Raw genomic sequence first — 18,608 nt, forward strand, 5'->3', positions numbered from 1 at the left:
CGTCCCACGAAAGTTTTGTCCAAATATGAGAGAGGGCAAGCCAGCTTGCTGACGCATCACTGTTCCTTTGTTAATGTTGTGACTTAACTAGGAGTTGAGGAGGAGCCACTTACCCCGCCCCCGCTTCTCCTTATACCTGGTCCAGCTTAACTCATGATGAGCCATTGAGGGAGTAGCTGATCTAGCCAAACCTATGAGTTGTGCATTGTGCGCTTTGCGATTTTGCAAAGTTTATCATATTGCATTCTCATTGATGTCAGTAGCACAATTTACTTATTTTTCCATGGTTAGACTCTCTTCATTTTTCTCCTCTCTATTCCATACTTTCTATGTGCATTGTGGTGACCTTGTATATGTTATCATGATGAGATAATGAGGCATTGTAGTGTCCAATCTTGCCAGGATGGAGTGTAATCCTACCTTCCAAGTAGTTTCTCTTGGCTCATTGGACCTCAAAGTTACTTAAGACACAATTCAATAAGCTTTCTCCTTGCTATTTTGTCAAGATAGTCTTCTAGCTCAATGTGTAGGAGCATTGTAGGTTTGTGGACACAAAGACTAAGAATTATAGAGTTTGAAATTAGCATGGGAATGTGTGATTGTGAAGTTGGTTGTGGCTTACTAGCTTTTATGCTTGAAAATTCTATAATTGGTGCTATAAAGGGATTTATTTCTTAACCCATGAAACATCTTAGCTCCTAAGGACGTGTGATGAAATACTAAGGAAACATGCATATAATATGCACACAATGATGTGGGAAACCAGACAATCACAAGAAGCAATGAACCTCACCTTTCGATACTCAACTTTTTACTAAGAACTAATATATTTTTGATGGGAAAACAATACACCTTTCAGGGATTAACAATGAGCTGACGTTAGTATGTGACATCATAAATGAATTGTTAGCATTTATAGCTAAATTTTTGAATAGATGTATTGCTATCTCAAGTATTACATTTTACACTTCATGTGTGGTTGAATGAAAGCCAAATGTTAAAACAACCAAAGAGATGGCCTCCTTGTGAAGCTTGTGATGCTTCATCTTGCAACATATTACAATAGTTGAAAGCCAAATGTTAAAACCAAAGAGATGCAATGGGAAAGAAAGCTTAAGTGCATGGGCTTTGTCACTTAGTACTAGTTGAGCAACAATCACAACACTAGGGCTAAAATGTCATTGAAAATGTGCCTTGCTATTAGTTAGGGATGACTTGAGTAACCAGTGCAAAATAACATTTGTAATGAGGCAAAACATACACAGAGAATATGCACTTATCTTGCGCTCTCTCAACTTTACATTCACAATGCAAATATAAAGTTAAGGGACTTTGCTAACTAAACTCAACAATAGATTGAATAAGAGGGAAAGTGATCCATTTTGATAACCTTAAAATTAACATCCACAATTAAAGATGCATAATGCAAAAGGAAAGCAAAAGATATCTTCTGCATACACTACCTAAGCTCCTAAAGAGGTTGAAATACATAAATAAGCTAAGGGAATCTAAGCCCTAAGAAAAGCATGTAGAATCACTCCTCCTGATCCATGGCCAATGACAATAGGTACAGCATAGGTTAGTTTAATAGCTATGAAGAGCAAAGAAAAGAGAGAAGTACATGTAGGGTATAGGGTCCAATAAGATGATGGCCCCTGAAAGGAAGACATTTCAAGCCCAATAAGTATGTAGTTTACTTATAAAATGCACTATTGTGATTTCATTTTGGGTGAATCAAATGGCTCAAAGTGGTGGATCTCCATCTTCAATTTTCTCTCCTTCTAGTCCCTCAATGCAAACTTTTTTTAAAACACTATTGCACCATCATTCACTTCATCTCTGCACTCTAGATTTTTTTTTCCTTACTCTGTCTCCATTGAGCAATATGATTTTTCTTCAAGTGCAACATTACAAGGCTTCACAAGTAGAAATCAATGGGCCATATTTTCACTAACAATCTTTCAGGTTTTTTACCCTATATGTGTTTTATCGCCATTGGTTGAAATTTTTGGGATACCAAGTTTATAGTTTTGACATATTTTTTAATAGTTTATGTCTTATGAAGTAACAAAGGATCACATTTTTGTTAGCCATTAAGCAACCCATGATTGCCTTTGCAATGATTTTTTCAATACAGTGCAAAGTCCCCCCTCCCCTCCCCCCTCCAAAAAAAAAAAAGGCAAATTTGACCAAGGCAATATCTTTAATAAGTTGATTTCAACTCATTCTCATGCATTGTAACCACTAGTACAACTTTGGGCTTTATATATCACCAATTTCTTGCAACCACATTCTGCAAGCAACCGAAACAATGACAATGTAGATTTTACATAGAGAAATCAATACTTTGCTATGATGTGGATGCAAATTTAGTGGAGAGAGTGAGTGAGTGAGAGAGAGTGTGTGTGTGCGCGCGCGTGCGCGCGTGTACTTTTACTTTTTTGGTTGTAGTAATAGATGCCATGTAAGATTGGTATTTGGTTCAATAGATTCATCGATTATAAGATAGTATAGATGATAGCCTCACAAAAATTCAACATCTCCATCATTTGCTACAAATTTAGTGGAGAGAAATCAATACTTTGCTATGATGTGGATGCAAACTTAGTGGGGAGAATTTAGTACTACTCAAACAACTATCTATTCTCAATGGTGCTGCTTTTTGCTAGGTTGAGGTTTCTTCATGGGGATCAACATTATTTTGGTCGAAGGGAGGCTACTGCTCTAAATTTAATACCAAGTAGTAAATAAGAAAGGATCTACTCATGTTTTGATGTCCTCTACTATTGAGGACTAGCCATTATTTTTGAAGATGAGGTTATACCCAACTAATAGTCACAAGGTTAGCATGGTATCCCTTGAGGGAACTTATGTGGCTCAAGGCTTAAAGGACACTTCTTGAGCACCAAAAAATATTGGTCTTGTATTAAAATCACCTAAGAGAGTAAAATGGTAGCAAGCAAAAGAAAAAGTTCATTGAATAGGAAAGCGGTTGCACATTGTAAACCAAATGATCTACAAGAGTCCATAAAATTAGGGTGCAAGGTCTATAGAAGACGTTTAGACCTAGATACCTTTGCTTTCTATCATGAACTTTCCTTCGAATTCTCTAAAGAGATCCAAACACATCACATCATGTGACATCACTTGCTTTTCCTCTCTCAATCTATCATGATAACCTTGTGATTTATATAGAATGGTAGCTCAATTCGACATTACAATCTCATTGGACGGGATGACAACTAAGGAAATCATAAGGATACACTTATCATCACTTATCCACAAAAAAGAATCTTCACTTCTTAAGCTTGTAGCATACCTTAACTCCCTTGTAAGGGAGAAAAATGAAAAGAAACTACAGTAAATGTTATTGCATTTGATCTATGCCAACAATATATTTAACAGTACCTTTGAATCATATCCATCACTAGAAAATATAAATGACATGAACATGATTAGCACCCACAAAGTCTACATTGGCACAATCACCCTCATCTCACTTATTTATAGTATAGCTAGGAGATTGGGACAACATCCTAGAGAAAGATCTATGCCATGGATAGGTAGAAATTTGGGTGGGTCAAAAGAGGTAGATTGGGAGTAGTAAATGTAGACTCTATACACCCCACACAAACCTTAGACTGTAGTGCATTCCTCCTTAAGGGTGCACCAAATTATAACCCATGAGCTTGATATGGTATTCCAATTCTAAATCCATAGGCTCCATTGATATCGAGGCAAAGCTTGAGAGTTGCTAGAGTGCCACAATCATTCAAGATCAATGAGCTCTCCACTCATGAAGCTTGATCTACATTGGAGAAAATTGGAGGAGATGCTAGATTACCTATTGAGATTTAGACCCAAGGGAGAAGTCAACCATTTTCATTAAATAATAGGGGCAAAGGTTGTTGTTGAGTTAATGAGCCAAAGTTGCTATCACGATGCATTAAAGAAGAGTGAGAATCTACTACCAACTATTGTCTATCTCTCTTGGTTTGTGTAAATAGAATACCTGAGTTTGACTTGATCAAATAACGTTTGAAAAAGATGTCACGTAGAATGCTCCAAACAACAACCTTAGTACTCCAAAAAACAAAAGGAGAATATTGTTAGATCTAGAATTAGTACCTCAATCACCCACTAACTCCATCCTCAATTGCTTACAAAAAACACAAGGGAATGTGAGTATGACTGCAAACAAAGCCAAATATATTTCACTTGTGTGATCAAAAGAGAGAGTAGAAGAAGAGTGAGAGAGAGGGAGCATCAACCAAAGGAAGAGTATAAGAGAGCAAAGGCTCAAAAGGTTCTACATTTTCTAACCTTCGAGTGATTCTTGTAGCCTTGCTATGCATGCCAAGCACAACCAACATCCATTGTGCATTTTTGTAATGGCACCTACAAGCAACCCATGACTAATGTAAGCATGTAGGTTCATTTCTCATGGTTGTTTTTGCTTGGAACCATTTGTACCTATACTTCTTTGAGTGCATTCCCATCAACCTACTTGGGGACGGATGACCTAGACTTTACTCTCCTCTTTTGGAACTAGGATAACCACACACCTAGCACATGCGGCAATGCCATGCCCTCCATGTTCATAGGCAACACCTCTAGATCTCTTTACGACTCCAAACACAACCAGGCACGCTTGTCCCTAGAGCTAGTGCATCTTAGCCCCCTAGTCCAACACAACCACCAACTCTATTATCGTAGCCAAGAATCTTAATGCCATGTATTAGGCCATGTTGAACTCTTTTACTATAGAGCTCTTCATGCAATGTGCATACATGATTAACAACAACCTCTTAAACTCCATCCTTCAATGTGCCACTTTGAGAATAATGTCCACTTCTAGACTAAAAGTCCCAAGTAGGACCTACTCTAGGACATGGAAACCTTCACCACCACCCCTTGTGACCTCATTGTCTATGGCCATCATAGCCATTACAAGTTGTACCTAGGCATGAGGAGTAGAATGAGAGATCAAGACATATATCGCTCCAGCTTGGCACCTTCAATGTGTAGGTACAAGAAGCAAAAAGAGAGATTTTTGTGTACCTATATATCTTCAACTTGGCACCTTCAATGGTCCCTGGTCCCACAAAGAGAGAGAGAGAGGGGGGGAGAGAGAGAGAGAGAGAGAGAGAGGGGGAGAGAGAGAGAGAGAGAGAGAGAGAGAGAGAGAGAGAGAGAGGGGGAGGGAGGGAGGGAGAGAGAGAGAGAGAGAGAGAGAGAGAGGGGGAGGGAGAGAGAGAGGGAGAGGGAGCGAGAGAGGGAGAGAGGGAGAGGGAGGGAGAGGGAGGGAGAAAGAAAGAAAGAAAGAAAGTTATATTAACGTCTTCTAAAGACCAAAACTGGCCTATGAGACAAACTGTGATACAACTGATGAGGTCCAGCTATCCAAAATAAAAGTGCTGAATGAAAAGCTAAAAACTGGAAACTGAAAATACGGTGCTGTGAGTGTGATAAGTGTCGTGTATGTGTATGTGCGTATGTAGCTCTGGTACTCCAGATAATGGCTACAAAAGGGGAACAAATGTCGGCTGTGATAGGGGAACAACTGTCGGCTGTGATAAAGTGGTGTGATGTGTATATGTAACAGATGCAGGGAGATATACTATCCTGGGATGTAGTAGCAGTCGTCGAAGTCGCTAATAGCAGGTGATCCCTCCTGGATGCAGGATGTGGTACATCGGCGGTGGAGAGAGAGAGAGAGAGAGAGAGAGAGAGAGAGAGAGAGAGAGAGAGAGAGAGAGAGAGAGAGAGAGAGAGAGAGAGAGAGAGAGAGAGAGAGAGGGGGGGGGGGAGAGAGAATGAATGTTGTGTTAGATGGAGAGCATGCCATATTTCAAATCTCTCTCATATACATGTCTCTAACTACCTCTACCTACTTGTGATGTTATCGGGGTGGTGATCCTAGCTCCATCACAAAGAGGGCCACCTACTTTTAAATTGAATTGTTCCTTTTTGGGGAACCCAAGCTTTGACTTGGATATCAAAATGGCTTGGGTGAAAGTGGCCTCCAAGTAAGTTGATCCAATGTCAAGATGGGAGAAGTGCATCATCATAGCAATAGAGCAAGCCAAAGCTCATGGGAAGAGGTAGTCATGGGAGGACATGAAAAGATTGTAAGAAGCAATAAGAATGCAGGACTCTATCATGCAAGCACTTGCCAATGATCCTAGCAATACAGCTCTTTCTTGTGAACCTAGCCAAATTAAGATGAAACTAAAGGTCTCTTTGCAACATAAAGTAGAGGGAGCTATTATGCAACTTAGGAAGATGTGGTTGATTAAAGGAGATGCCCAAACAACTTTTTGCTCGCAGATTGTGACAAGCAAGAAATAAAGGGAAGCTATTACTTTGATTGTGGATGATCAAGGTGTAATGCATAGAGACAAAGAGTTCATTAGGAGAGTTTTTGAAAAGCCATTTATTTGCAATAGTTAGGGTAGACTTGAAGCTATTTGAGGAGTGGATAGCTTGGCAAATGCATTCAACCAAGTCTTAGACATTCAAATTGCACAAGATGAAGCTTTACTACTAGCACATCCATCTTAGGAGGGATTGAAGTTCATTGTGACGAGAATGAGAAGAGGCAAGCCACTAGGTCTTGATGGCATCCCAATAGAGTTGTATCAACACTTTTGGGATGTATGTGTGAGGCTTTTAATCAAATTCTTGGTGCTCTCACAAGCAACACCACTAGCCTTCGAAGAACCACTCATTGATTCAAGTATTTCAAGAAATTGAGCTATGGCTACCTCTCACATAGTGAATGTGCACTCTCCAATTGAATGTAGTGAGCTTATCGGCCAAATCCATTCATTGTAGCCTAGTTGCACGAATTTTCCAATAGCTTCATGATCCAAGGAATGCACTCAAGCAAGCTTCATCTCCATGCTCCACCCACCGTGCTCCTCATGTGAAGAGAAGAGAAGAGAAGAAGAAGAAGAAGAGAAGAGAAGCAAGAGCTTCTCCAAGCTAATCCCTCACTCTCAATCCCTCTCTCACTCTCTCACACACAATAAGATAGACACAAGTAAGAAGAGAGCCACAAGTTTGCATACCCTAAGAACGAGCTTATCCCCTTATTCATACATGTCCTCTTTTTTGAGCATTAGCTTGCCCTTGGGTCCAACATTGGCCCTTTCTCAATACATGTCTTGTATTCTTATTAAGCCCATGTAGCACAAATTCTTCTACATGTTGTTGTAGACTCTCTAATTTTACAACTTGCACAGAAGGGAGCTTGGCGCTCATACAACTTGAATTATTTTCCTTATTTGGTCCCATTCAAACACTTGCTCCTGCACTTACTTGCACTTCAAAAATTTTATTGTACATTTTTCTTTCTTCCATGGCTTTCTTCCTGAAAGGGGTTAAGATTACCACCCTCTTAGTCAAGTGCTAGTACCATGGCACTCTGAGGTTTGAGGGATCCATGTATAGTCAGTGCCGGTTTGGAGGTGTAGAGAGTACTAGTAGTATCCTTGTGCTTTAGGCCAATGTGCGATGGGGAAGGAACTAGCTTCGGATTAGTCTTCAAGGTTAGGCTCGCTGTTGAGGTAGAAAAGGAAGGATCAAGATGATGTGGGCCACCAATGTTGCTGGTTTTGTCACGCTGCTCTTTAGAATGTGTTCTCACCATAGAAGGGTGTGTGCACTACCTAGGGGGTTTCTATTGTTGGGATAAAGGCACCTATGCCTAGCCACCCGTGCCATATATTAGCTACCTACACACTTGTACTCCGCAGGCAATCGATGCCCATCACTATCACTTTATTTTTTATTCTTTCAGTGGCATTTGAATAAAGGGAAGGCCAGTCACACATTGTGATGGTTGGAGTTTCCACATCTTGTGTTCTCTCTCTCTCTCTCTCTCTCTCTCTCTCTCTCTCTCTCTCTCTCTCTCTCTCTCTCTCTGTGACTCTTGATCCTTCCACTATAGCTCTTGCTTCTGCTCTATGCTTCCACTTTAGGGATCACTCCCTTCAACTAGTATCATAGTCATCTTCCTCAAGAGCGAGAGCTTGATTAAGAATTCATTTGAGATACCTACAACAGTTCACAGTCAATGGAAACCATGGCTTCTTCCATTCAAGGTGAGCTTTGATCACCCACTTCTTCTAACTTGTGTAGGCTTCTTTCAAGCCATGGGTAGACTTATTTAAGTCCCTTGAAGTGCTTCCCTAATCCATTCCCATCAACAGAAGTAGTAGTAACAACGTGAATTGCGCATGTTATTGCTGCCCACTTCTTGACTCTCTTTGGCATATCTTTTAGCTCTAGTGATCTCCAAGTCACTTTGGCCTTCTTCCCCTAGCTCATTTTCAATATCGGCATTGTTCATCTTAGGCATCCTTTGAAGTTTCCAATCTTTGTTCTTGCTATTTATGAATAGCAAACTTGTTGTCATACGGATCTGAAACAATGTCTACTTAGAGATCATGGCTCCCATATTACTCTATTGATGCTCATCTAATGTTGGCACATTGGTAGATGTTTGCCTATTTCTTGGGGATGTTTTGTGGGCCACATTGAGCTCTTTTGGATTAGTTTACAAAGGTTGCTTCATTTCTAGAATAATAGGGCAATATACCATTTTAGCAAATATCTTGTATGATGTAAAGGGAGCTCTCGCTCAACCGCTAAGACCCATAGACCACTTATTCCTTCAAGTGTTTCAAGTGAGCACTAATGGCTACCTCTCACATAGCCAACGTGCTATCCTCTCTACAAGTGTAGTGAGCTTACCTTGGTACTTGATTGAGTTGCTTCCTCTCTCAAGCGCTCTGATAGCTCCACGATTTGTGATGCAAGCTCAAGCATCCTCAATCGTCTTCCTCCCAGCTCCATCCTCCATAGCCATGTGCGAGACGAGAGAAAAGAGAAGAGAAGAAGAAGAAGAAGAAGAAGAAGAAGAAGAGAGGAGATGGTGGAGGGCTTCACCTCCAAGATCCCTCACTCTCACACACTCACTCCCTCCCTCACTCACACCCCCTCCCTCAAGCACTCAAGCAAGCAAGCAAGAGAAGAGAAGGAGAGAAGAAGAAGAGTCCACTTTGCCACACACCAAAGAATGAACTCTTCAATCACTTTTCAACTTTATATACAAAACCCTAAATTTCCTTTTGGGTGGTCATCCCCTTATCCCCTTTTTTACATAACCGGCCATTGTGGTAAGGACCTCTTTTCGATTCCCTTCTACTTGGCCTATTTCTTTAGCCCATGCCTGTCTACCCTTTTACGATTTGCATAGGAGGGAGCCTAGCGCTCTTTTACAAAAATTTTGGGGCGCCTTTCACTTAAAAATGCACTTTTGCCTGTAACTTGATTTTAGAGGCCATCCTTGTGCCTTTGCTTATTCTCCATCCTGCTTTCATTGGATCTATATTTTATTTTTTTTTCTTTCATCTTGAGTTGGGGTTAACATTACCCCCCTCCTAGTTTAGTGCCAGTCCCATGGCACTGATGTGGAGTGGTTGGAAGGAGGGATGGGTGTAGTCGGGTGGATTTTTTGAGGTTGTATACAAGTCCTTGTGGGGGTTGTGGATCGGCCCTTGAAATTGGAGATGAAGTTGGGGCGGGTCCCTCTTTTGCTGCTGCTGGCCTTGAGGGGAGTTACCCTTTTAAATTGAATATCGTGTTGGACGGATCCCTGCTTGGAGAGAGACTGATGAGCGGATCCATCTTCTTGTTCTTCGCGACTGCTACTATGCGATTTGAACATGGCTTTCCTTACTCCCTTCAAGTTGCCATATCCCTTTACCTTTGTCGGTGTAGAGTTTCCCACTTGCACCGAAGGGAACATGCTTGTCTTATAAAATGAATTACCTTGCGCCTCATGTTTCCTTGCGAGAACGTACAGAGGGTGTCTCTCATCCTTGAGAGAGCCTTGCTAGAATATTCTGTGCTTATCTCCTTCCTCGAGGGAGAATCCTTCATCGTTGATAGGGCCTTCCTCATCTTTGAGAGGACCTTGCCAACGTAGTTGGAGCTCTCTCTTTTTTAGCTTGCTTTCTCCTGCACTATTTCAAATAAGCTTCTTAGTTCACTTTTTGACTGGGACTACCTTTGCCTTGTTTCGCCTGCATGGTGACATTGTCGCATAAGATGACCCCCATCTTAGGCGGGTGCTAGTGCTAGGACACTTGTGGTTTTGAGCTGATGAAGGTGCAATGAGAAAGGGCGGACATATAAGTTGATGATAATGGGGTTTCAGGGGATTTGGTCTTGGAAAGAAACAGATCACTCGATTAAGGTGGTGGAAGTCGAGAGAGCGCAGTGCATGGATGATGGGGCCTTTGAAGTTGGAGGGTTGGAGCCTTGTTTGTAACTGAAAAGAAAGGGAGGTACACTACCTGGGGGTGTGCTTGCTTTGCCGTGTGGTGCATTATGCTTGTGCTAGTGGGACTGGGAGTTGGGTCAAACAAGCCTAGGTGTTGTCCCACACTTAAGGACCCAGTTTGTGCATAAGGGAGGTGCAGTGCGTGATGCTTAGGGTGATAGGTCTAGGTGTTACCTTTCTAGGTATATCATACCCTTGACGTGCCCTAAGCGTGAAGTGGGGGATCAAAGTGAGGCTAGGGGGTTAGGGATGGAGTCGACTACTCAGCTCACCGAAGCCACTGGATGCACCTAACTTGAGAACCCCTAGGTACAGTGATTGTGGCTTATGTGGGGTAAATTGTTGTTTGTTGTGATTTTTTTGCTTTCTTTTTATTTCTTTCTCCTTCTTTTCCTTAAAAAAAATAAAAATAAAAAAAGTTACATAGGCAGGACGAGAGCTAAGCTTCGTCCTCCAAGTGGGGTGGAGAAGGGGGCCTAAGAGACTTATTTAGGAATTACCAACTCTGCAAGTACCCTTTGAGGTTCAGGCGGACTTGTAGAGTGGTGGTAGAAAGGAATGGATGATTGCAATGCATAAAGCAGCTATCATTCGTATCCTCTAGAAGGGATAAACAAAACGAGGGAAGAAAAGTGGAGTGCATCATTAATCGTGCCATGGCATAGCTGTCTATGGTGTTGAGATCAAAGAAAAGGGGTGGAAGATTGCATTCTTGTGGGGTGGGATTTTGCCTAAGTAGTATCCTAAGTAGCCTAAGGTAATTATAGGTAGTAATGAATGCAAGGTCAGGGCATGATGAGAATTCATCCACAAAATGGACGATAGATTCACCCAGATTTTCTAGGGTAAAGATAAGGGCTTCCTCTGGCGTGATGCAATTTGTGTTGTAGATTACGGGAAAGTCGTACAAGCCATGGACATTGGGGTCAAAATCCACTCTTGTTCTTCGAGGGTATGGCATGAATATTGGATTGTTGCATTCGAATGGAAGGGTGTTGTAGAACGCTACCCAAGTGTCCATGTTTATGTCATAGAGGCGTCTTCTCCATGTAGGTTGGCACTCGTAGCCCGACACTGATCTTGGGACCTCAAAAACCTTGTCCTACTAAAATTTTGCACCCTTTGCGCCTCGGGGGGTGGGGTTCTATTCTCTCTCCTTCAGCCATCTATCTCCTAGCCTGCTTCCAATGGTAATCACCTTTTCCATCACCGTAATGGGAAGGACTCAGTGCAAGTTGGTGGGGAAGTAGAAGTTAAGGTCAAAAGGATGTCGTGCACTTTCATGTTGCTCCAAGACAATGAGATCTGCATGGAAGTTGGCTGGGAGTACATTTGAGGTCGGTGGAATGGGTGTAGTCGAACCTATTACTGGTCTAGCATTCAATCTTCTCTTGGCTTTCTCCACCATCTATTTCCTTTTTTCTTTCAATACTACTCTCCTCTTGGTGGAGGTGTCCATTGGTTGCTGGTCTTTTGGGGGTGGAGAAGGAGGTGGTGGGACTAATTCCTCTTCATGAGGTCCCATATTAAACTCCAGTCCAGCCTCTTCCTCTTGTCGGGCTTCCTGCTGCGCCCCTTTCGCAAACCCTAATGCATCCACCCCTTGTGGGGTTAGACCTGCTTACAACATATACTTTCTTTGTTCTTCGGAGGATAGGCGGCAGACTGTCACTGGTTGCACTGGCATCTGCAAGCTTGCCTTTAGGGCCCTCCTTGTGCAATTCCAAGTTTCTTCTTAATTGTCTTAATGGCCTCCCTTTCCTGTGTCTGAGTGATGTGAAGTAGTGTATTGAGGAAGGCTAGTTGTTGGGCCTCGAAACTCATGTGGATGGCCGTTGCTCTGCTTTTGGTTAATACTTTGTCTTTCTCCACCCGAGTTAGACAGTGCGCCAAGGTTTTAACTCTTCTTTCATTTTGATTGGCCCATTCTTTCACTCTCCTCTTCATGTCCTCGAGGCTTTCCCCCTACCTCCGAGCTAGCACTGTCATCCTCCATTCTTGATCTTCCACTCTCAATTTCTACTACTCTTCCTGTGCTAAGACTATCTCTTGTGTCAAATTTTCCACCTCTTTTTTCGTATCTACATGCTCTTTCCTCCCTTAGCACTTTCAATTCTTTTGCGGTCTTAGTGATCTTCTCCATTTCAACTTGTAGATCTTTGTAAAGCCCCATAGCCTCTTCGTTGTGTCTTTGCAGGCATCGTATGGCCTTGGTCTCTTCATCTAGTCTTGCATGCCATTAGGTTTCCATCTCCTCTTTAGCTTATAGCTACTCCTTCATCTCATTAATTTCCCTTTAGCCCATGGCTATTTGGTGTGTTTTCTCCAAGTAGAATGTAGCCATGGCCTCCTTTTTGGCTTCGAGCTTTGTTGCTGCTACTTTCTTTTCTTCCTTGGATTTTTCCAACTGTGACAACAGTTGTTTTACATATTCATTGTATTCCTTAGCTGGAAGCTCTGTCGTGGGTATGGAGGTGGTAAAGGCTTCCACCCTCTGCCTCTTTAAATCTTGCCTAGACTCAGCATCAACTATAGCTGGTCTCTTGGTCCCTGTCAATGGGGGGTACCCTCTCTGGTCCCTTCGGTCATCTCCTTATTTACAAGGTATTGCACCCAGGCTAAGACATTGCTAGGGTCTACTTTTGGCATGGAGCCCTAGGTGGTTGTGACTGTGGGCATGGTCGGCACTAGGAGGGTAGGAAGGGGCATGATTGGTTCGTTGCCCTTGCCTTCTTTTGGAGGAGGTGGCGTGATTTTTGACACATGGGTGCTCAAGCTTGGCCCTTCCTCTCTAGGTGGCTCATGGTGTTCAGCTCATTTCTCTTGCTCTACTACTCTATTGATTGGTGCGTAGCTAGAGCCATATCATTCTCGTTTCTTTTCAGCTTTGCCTATTCTTTTGCTGCCTTCCTTTTTCTCTCCTCCTCGGACCTTTTGATTCTTCTCTCAACTTTTCAGCCTCTTCTTCAGCTTTCTCTTTTCTCTCTTCTTTAGTCTTTTTGGACGCCCTTGCGAGCCCTCTATAAATCTGCTTTTTCTTTTTTCCTCCTTTCTTCTTCAATCATTCCTATGAAGCCTTCCTCCTTTACTCCTTGCGCCTTTGTTGACTATTCTGTAGCTCTCCTTCCCCTTCATCATCAATCTCCGTCTCTTCACTTGTTTGTGTCCTGCTACTCTTGTTGAGAAGGTGATCTTAGTGGTGTCTCTCCAACTCCTTCTTCTTCTCCTTCTCTCTACCCTTGCCCCAAGGCTTCTCTGATGATGGTCGTGAGGGGACCCCACGGAATTCGATGGTTGAGGCCTTAGAAGATGAGGCTTTCCTTTTTGCCTTGGTAGATGGGGACTCTCCTCCTACTGGCCCTCCTCTTGTTGCCAGGGCCTTAACCGAGGTCTCGATGGTCTTTCTATGAAACCGTTGAGATTCACCTCATCCAGTGCTCATGTTGCAATGCTCTCTAGTAGAGGGACATTAATGCGGCTCATGATGGTGTTGTACCTATGGCTAGAGAACAACCTGTGCACCATTTTTGCTTGGAGTTGAATTTTTGGATTAGGGATGTCTCCCAAGCTGATGCCATCATTGGTATGGACCTTCACCTTGTCCACTCCTAGCATGGTGTACACATCTCTCTTTGGCCTCTGCTCCACCTTATTAGCCAATCCCAGGGCCCTTTCTACCAGGTTTCGGATTAGCACGATCTGTACTTGGCGAGTCTCTTCTCCCTCTTGCACGGTAACGGTGTCACGGTCCCCGTGGAAAGTTTGTAAGAACTCTACAAAATGGATGTAGTCTATCCCTTGGCCCACATCATCCATGTGTTTCTACATATTGCATTGCTCGATGATCTACCTCACAACTTGTTCTTCGATGGTCACATCTTCTAGTTTGAAGACTTAAACTGGTTAAAGGCCCTTGTTTCCATTGAAAGGCCGTATTTTGCATGCTCTTCTTCTGAAAAAGGAAAATTGCTCGCCTTTTCCTGGCATGATGGGTTCCTATCATGAAGCCACATTTACCATTAGTGTTTTTCAGAATAATTACAAGCAAAAAAAAAACAACTACATACTTGCTGAAGTGAAATGTGGGAGTAGATTTTTCCTTTAAGTAGTCTACTGATTTCTCATTATATTGACATTTTCCTTAATCGCAAGTTGTTTCATTCTTCCATTTCTTGTTCTTAGGTGTGGATTGAGGCTTTTAAGATATGTTTTTCCTTTTCTTGTTTCCTTATGTGTTTGATTTGATTTTAATTCACCTTATGATTCACCTTACCCCCTTACCCCCGCCTCCTCGGAATTGAGAAGAATCCTTCCTAGGATTGAAGATTAGAGTGTAGAGAGCATTCAATGCATGGGCATAGTGTTTTACTTTCACATGAGACAAGCATAGAAGTTTGGATTATATTCCATATGAGCATATCGGTCCATGTCAAAAGGTCAGATGTTGATTTGGGTAATGTAAGTAAGGACATCGAGCAAGAAGTCACCAGAGTCTACGTACCTAGTAATGTGTAGTTCCTCCTCGATGAGGATGCGATCTAATTAGGGGTATCTTTGAATGTGTTCTTCCATGGGTTGGTCACGAATGGCTGTCAATACCCTATAAGAGGTTGGAGCGACATGAGTGGGGTCGTACTTTGATATTTTGATTGCGCGTCGTTGCTCAGCATTTGTCATGATTTGACATCCTTCGAGCTCCTAATGAAGGCAAAGGGCATACTATTTCCTCAAGAAAGGGGAGTCGCTAGGTGGAAGCAAGCTATTTCAAGTCTTCTATCTCTTGATCATTGGCATAAGTTGTGAGCTTATCCTATGAGGTGATGATGCATTGTTTCTGAGCTTGTTTGTGGGAAACATCGGTGGCAATTAGGTCCTCAGTTGCCTCGGAAGCCTTGACAAACACAAATTCCGATTCTTTCAATGAACAAGGGAGTGTCCGTACTTCCATCACTATTGGCTTGTCAAAGAGTCCCAAGTCTAAGGGGTCATAGCTTTTAGCAAGTGACATGAAGGTGGCATCCAAGCATCTAAGACAGACAACCAAGTCATCCCCTGTGCTCTCCGGTAATTCTAGGGCCACAGTCAGAATCGATTGTTGCTCATAAGAGGTTCTAAGGCTAGTGGGTGGTTGGGGTTTGACAAAACTAGAGAGTTCAACAACTGTTGATGGTGGCTGCTGTGGTGGTTTCTGAGCTTGCAGTTGGGCCTTTTGAATAGTAGGTTGGGGCTGTGGCTGCTGGCAGGGCATTGCGACATTTGGGTGATGTTTCATGAGCTATAGGACTTTTCATGGTATGAGTGTGAAGAATAGGCTATGGTTTGGGTTGATAGACTCGCTTAGTTTTTACTGGTGGTCTGTGTGTTGGCGATTCTCAAGGCTTTTAATCTAGAGGCTTTTGCAGCCTTGGTCGTGGACGTGTCATGTGGCCTTGTTGGTCACTTGAGGGTAGCATTCGATTAGTATCTTTGGTCGATTTGGCCTTAGAAATCCATATCCAGGCATCACCCTCGTAATAGCCTTGCTCTTGCCATAGGGTCTTGGGGACCCATCGCGGCTTGACTGTACGTCGATGTCAATAGTTGCGTGTTGGCCTCCTAGGGCGTGAGATGGGGTTCTTAGGCTTGTGAGCTTGTGGATGTCTGCCCCTAGGTGGCAATTGTTGCCATTTAGATGTCCATTGAAGCTTTGGATCATGGACTTTAGCTTTGACTTTAGTGATTTGCTGGTCTTGAGGCTTGGTGGGTTGTAACGAAGCATTATCCCCCTCCTTAGGCTTGGCGGCAGGTTTCTCTATTGATGGCTTTGCGGACTTGGAAGGAGCCACATAGCCCTTGCTGAAAGCTGTAACTATGCGGATGTTACCCATGGCTAGGTGGATATGCTATGACTTGTAGTCGGCATTACAACGAGCTTGCTTCTTAAAGGTTCATTCTAACAACGACTTCGTGCTTGCATCTTTAGTGTTGGGCAACACATAGAAGATTATCGGCATGCTTTCAGACTTGTTGGAAATTGTAGCCTTGCACTTTTCCAAGAGTGCATATGATCCATACGTGCTGAGTTTAGCGTTAGTGGGCTGTAACTGTGGTTTGCCAATTTGGGTCCAATGATCATGAGTTAAGATATTAAAGTCAACTCCCTCATTGATCAATGCATTGAAGGTGCATGTGTGCTTGGCACTGACTGTTAACAATGTGTAAGTAGGCTGGTTCTATAGCTTCCTCATCCTCATCATCTATCTCAGTGATAGTGGCTACTCGTACACTAATAGGGGATGCTAGCATTAGAGGCTCATGCAGTTGATGCATGTGAGGGAAGTACTTCTTTATGTGATTGCCATTGAAGAAGCCTATGCCCAAGGTTTCGAGTTCCACATTGCCAGTTCACTTGATGGCCCATACTCTGAAAGGTCCTAATCCCCTAAACTTCATTTTCTATTTATGTCCCTAGACTGAGTACAATAATATTAAGTCGCCCTCTTCAAAGTCTTGCTGCTTGACATGCTTGTCAAACCAGCTTTGGCATCTTGCCTTCTCGCATATTAGCGCATGGGTGGCTAGAAGCTGAGTTTCCAATAAGCATTCGAGCTCAACCAGGCGGTTTGTCCTCCATAACTCCCTTCCATCCCACTCTCTTGATGAGCACTTCTTAGGCTAAAAACAAAGAACTCTATAGGCAGAATTGCTTCAGTTCCGTAGGTCAACCTGAAGAGAGTTTGTCCCACAACCATTTTATAAGCTATGCGGTAGGCCCATAAAGCGGCCATGAGCTTGTTATCCAAGTTGTTGTGCAAAGCAGAGACTACCTTGGTCAAGATGTTCACTAAAACTTTATTCGTAGACTCAACCTGGCCATTAACATGAGGATAGTACGGTGAGGATTTCCAATGGATGATTAGAAAGGTGGATAGGAGGTGGGCAATCACTTCATTGATGATATATGTGCCTTAGTCATTAACGAGTTTGATGGGGCAGTCGAATCGTGAGATCACCTGCTCCCAAAGAAACTTGGCAGTGGTCCTAGTGTCATTCTTTCTTGTAGCTCATGCTTTCGCCCACTTCGTGAGATAGTATATGGCAACAATGATGTATTTCGCTTGTGAGTATTGTGCTGTGGGACTGATTGGCCCAATGAAGTCGATTCCCCATTTCTCGAATGGTTGCTTTGCAACGATCAAACTCAACTCCATTTTGTCCTTGCGAACTGGGACCTTGGTTCTTTGGCACTCATCATAGTGCTTTACGAATCGTGCTGTGACTTGGAAAAGAGTAGGCCACCATAGCTGAGACTGCAGCACCTTTTGGGTTGTTGTGTATCTACTAAAATGCCCTCTTGCTATTTCGCCGTGTGCTTTTGTGAGTGCATCATACATTTCATGCTTGCACACACATTTGCGCAACAATCCGTCTTGCCCTAGCTGATACAGTTGACTTTCTATTAGCTAATAGGGTTGGATTTTCAGGATGAGTCACCTAAGTCAGGTCTTTTCTATTGGTTGTTCAAGGAGTCTATGCTTAAGCACTTGGACTATGTCATCTACCCAATATGGTGTCAAATAAGCTCTAAATAGATCTCTTTTGCTGGATAGGTTAAAGAGATGGTCATTAGGTAGCTTGTTCGTAACATCTTGTCCACCAACGGCTTCTCCTATGGGAATGTGAGACATATGGTTAGCCCTGTAATATTGTTTTCCCTTGCGTAGTATCACCACAGAGAAGTCAAACTCCAAAAGCAAAAGTAGCCAATGAACGATGCATTTGGTAGCACAAGGTTTGTTAATGAGATATACAAAGGCTTGATTATCAATAAAGAAGGTAAATGGAGTAGCCAAAAGATAGTGCCGAAACTTCTTCACAGTAAATACCATGGCTAGCCTCTCTCTCTCTCCATTGTCAAATAATTCATTTCCGTATTTGTGAGTTGTGTGCTAGTCAAACTCACAGGATAGTCTAAGTCATGTTCACCAGGCTAGCACAACACCGCTCCTACATCGAATTTAGAAGCGTTAATATGAACATGAAAGATGATTGTCCAATTTGGGACCCATAGGATTGGTGAAGTAGTGAGAGCCTTTTTCAATTGCTCCTACGTGTGCTGGCATTCCTTGGTCCATTCAAATATGATTAGCAACTTATATAGAGGTCTAGCAATCAATGCATAGTTCAATACAAACCACTGATAATACCTTGTATGGCCCAGGAAGCACTGAATTCCTCTGTAATCAGTTGGTGGTGGGAGATTGACGATGACCTT

Source organism: Lygodium microphyllum, chromosome 19 (genome assembly GCF_053477565.2).
Source record: "Lygodium microphyllum isolate KBCC chromosome 19, Lygodium_microphyllum_v1.1.10, whole genome shotgun sequence".
Taxonomy (NCBI): Eukaryota; Viridiplantae; Streptophyta; class Polypodiopsida; order Schizaeales; family Lygodiaceae; genus Lygodium; species Lygodium microphyllum.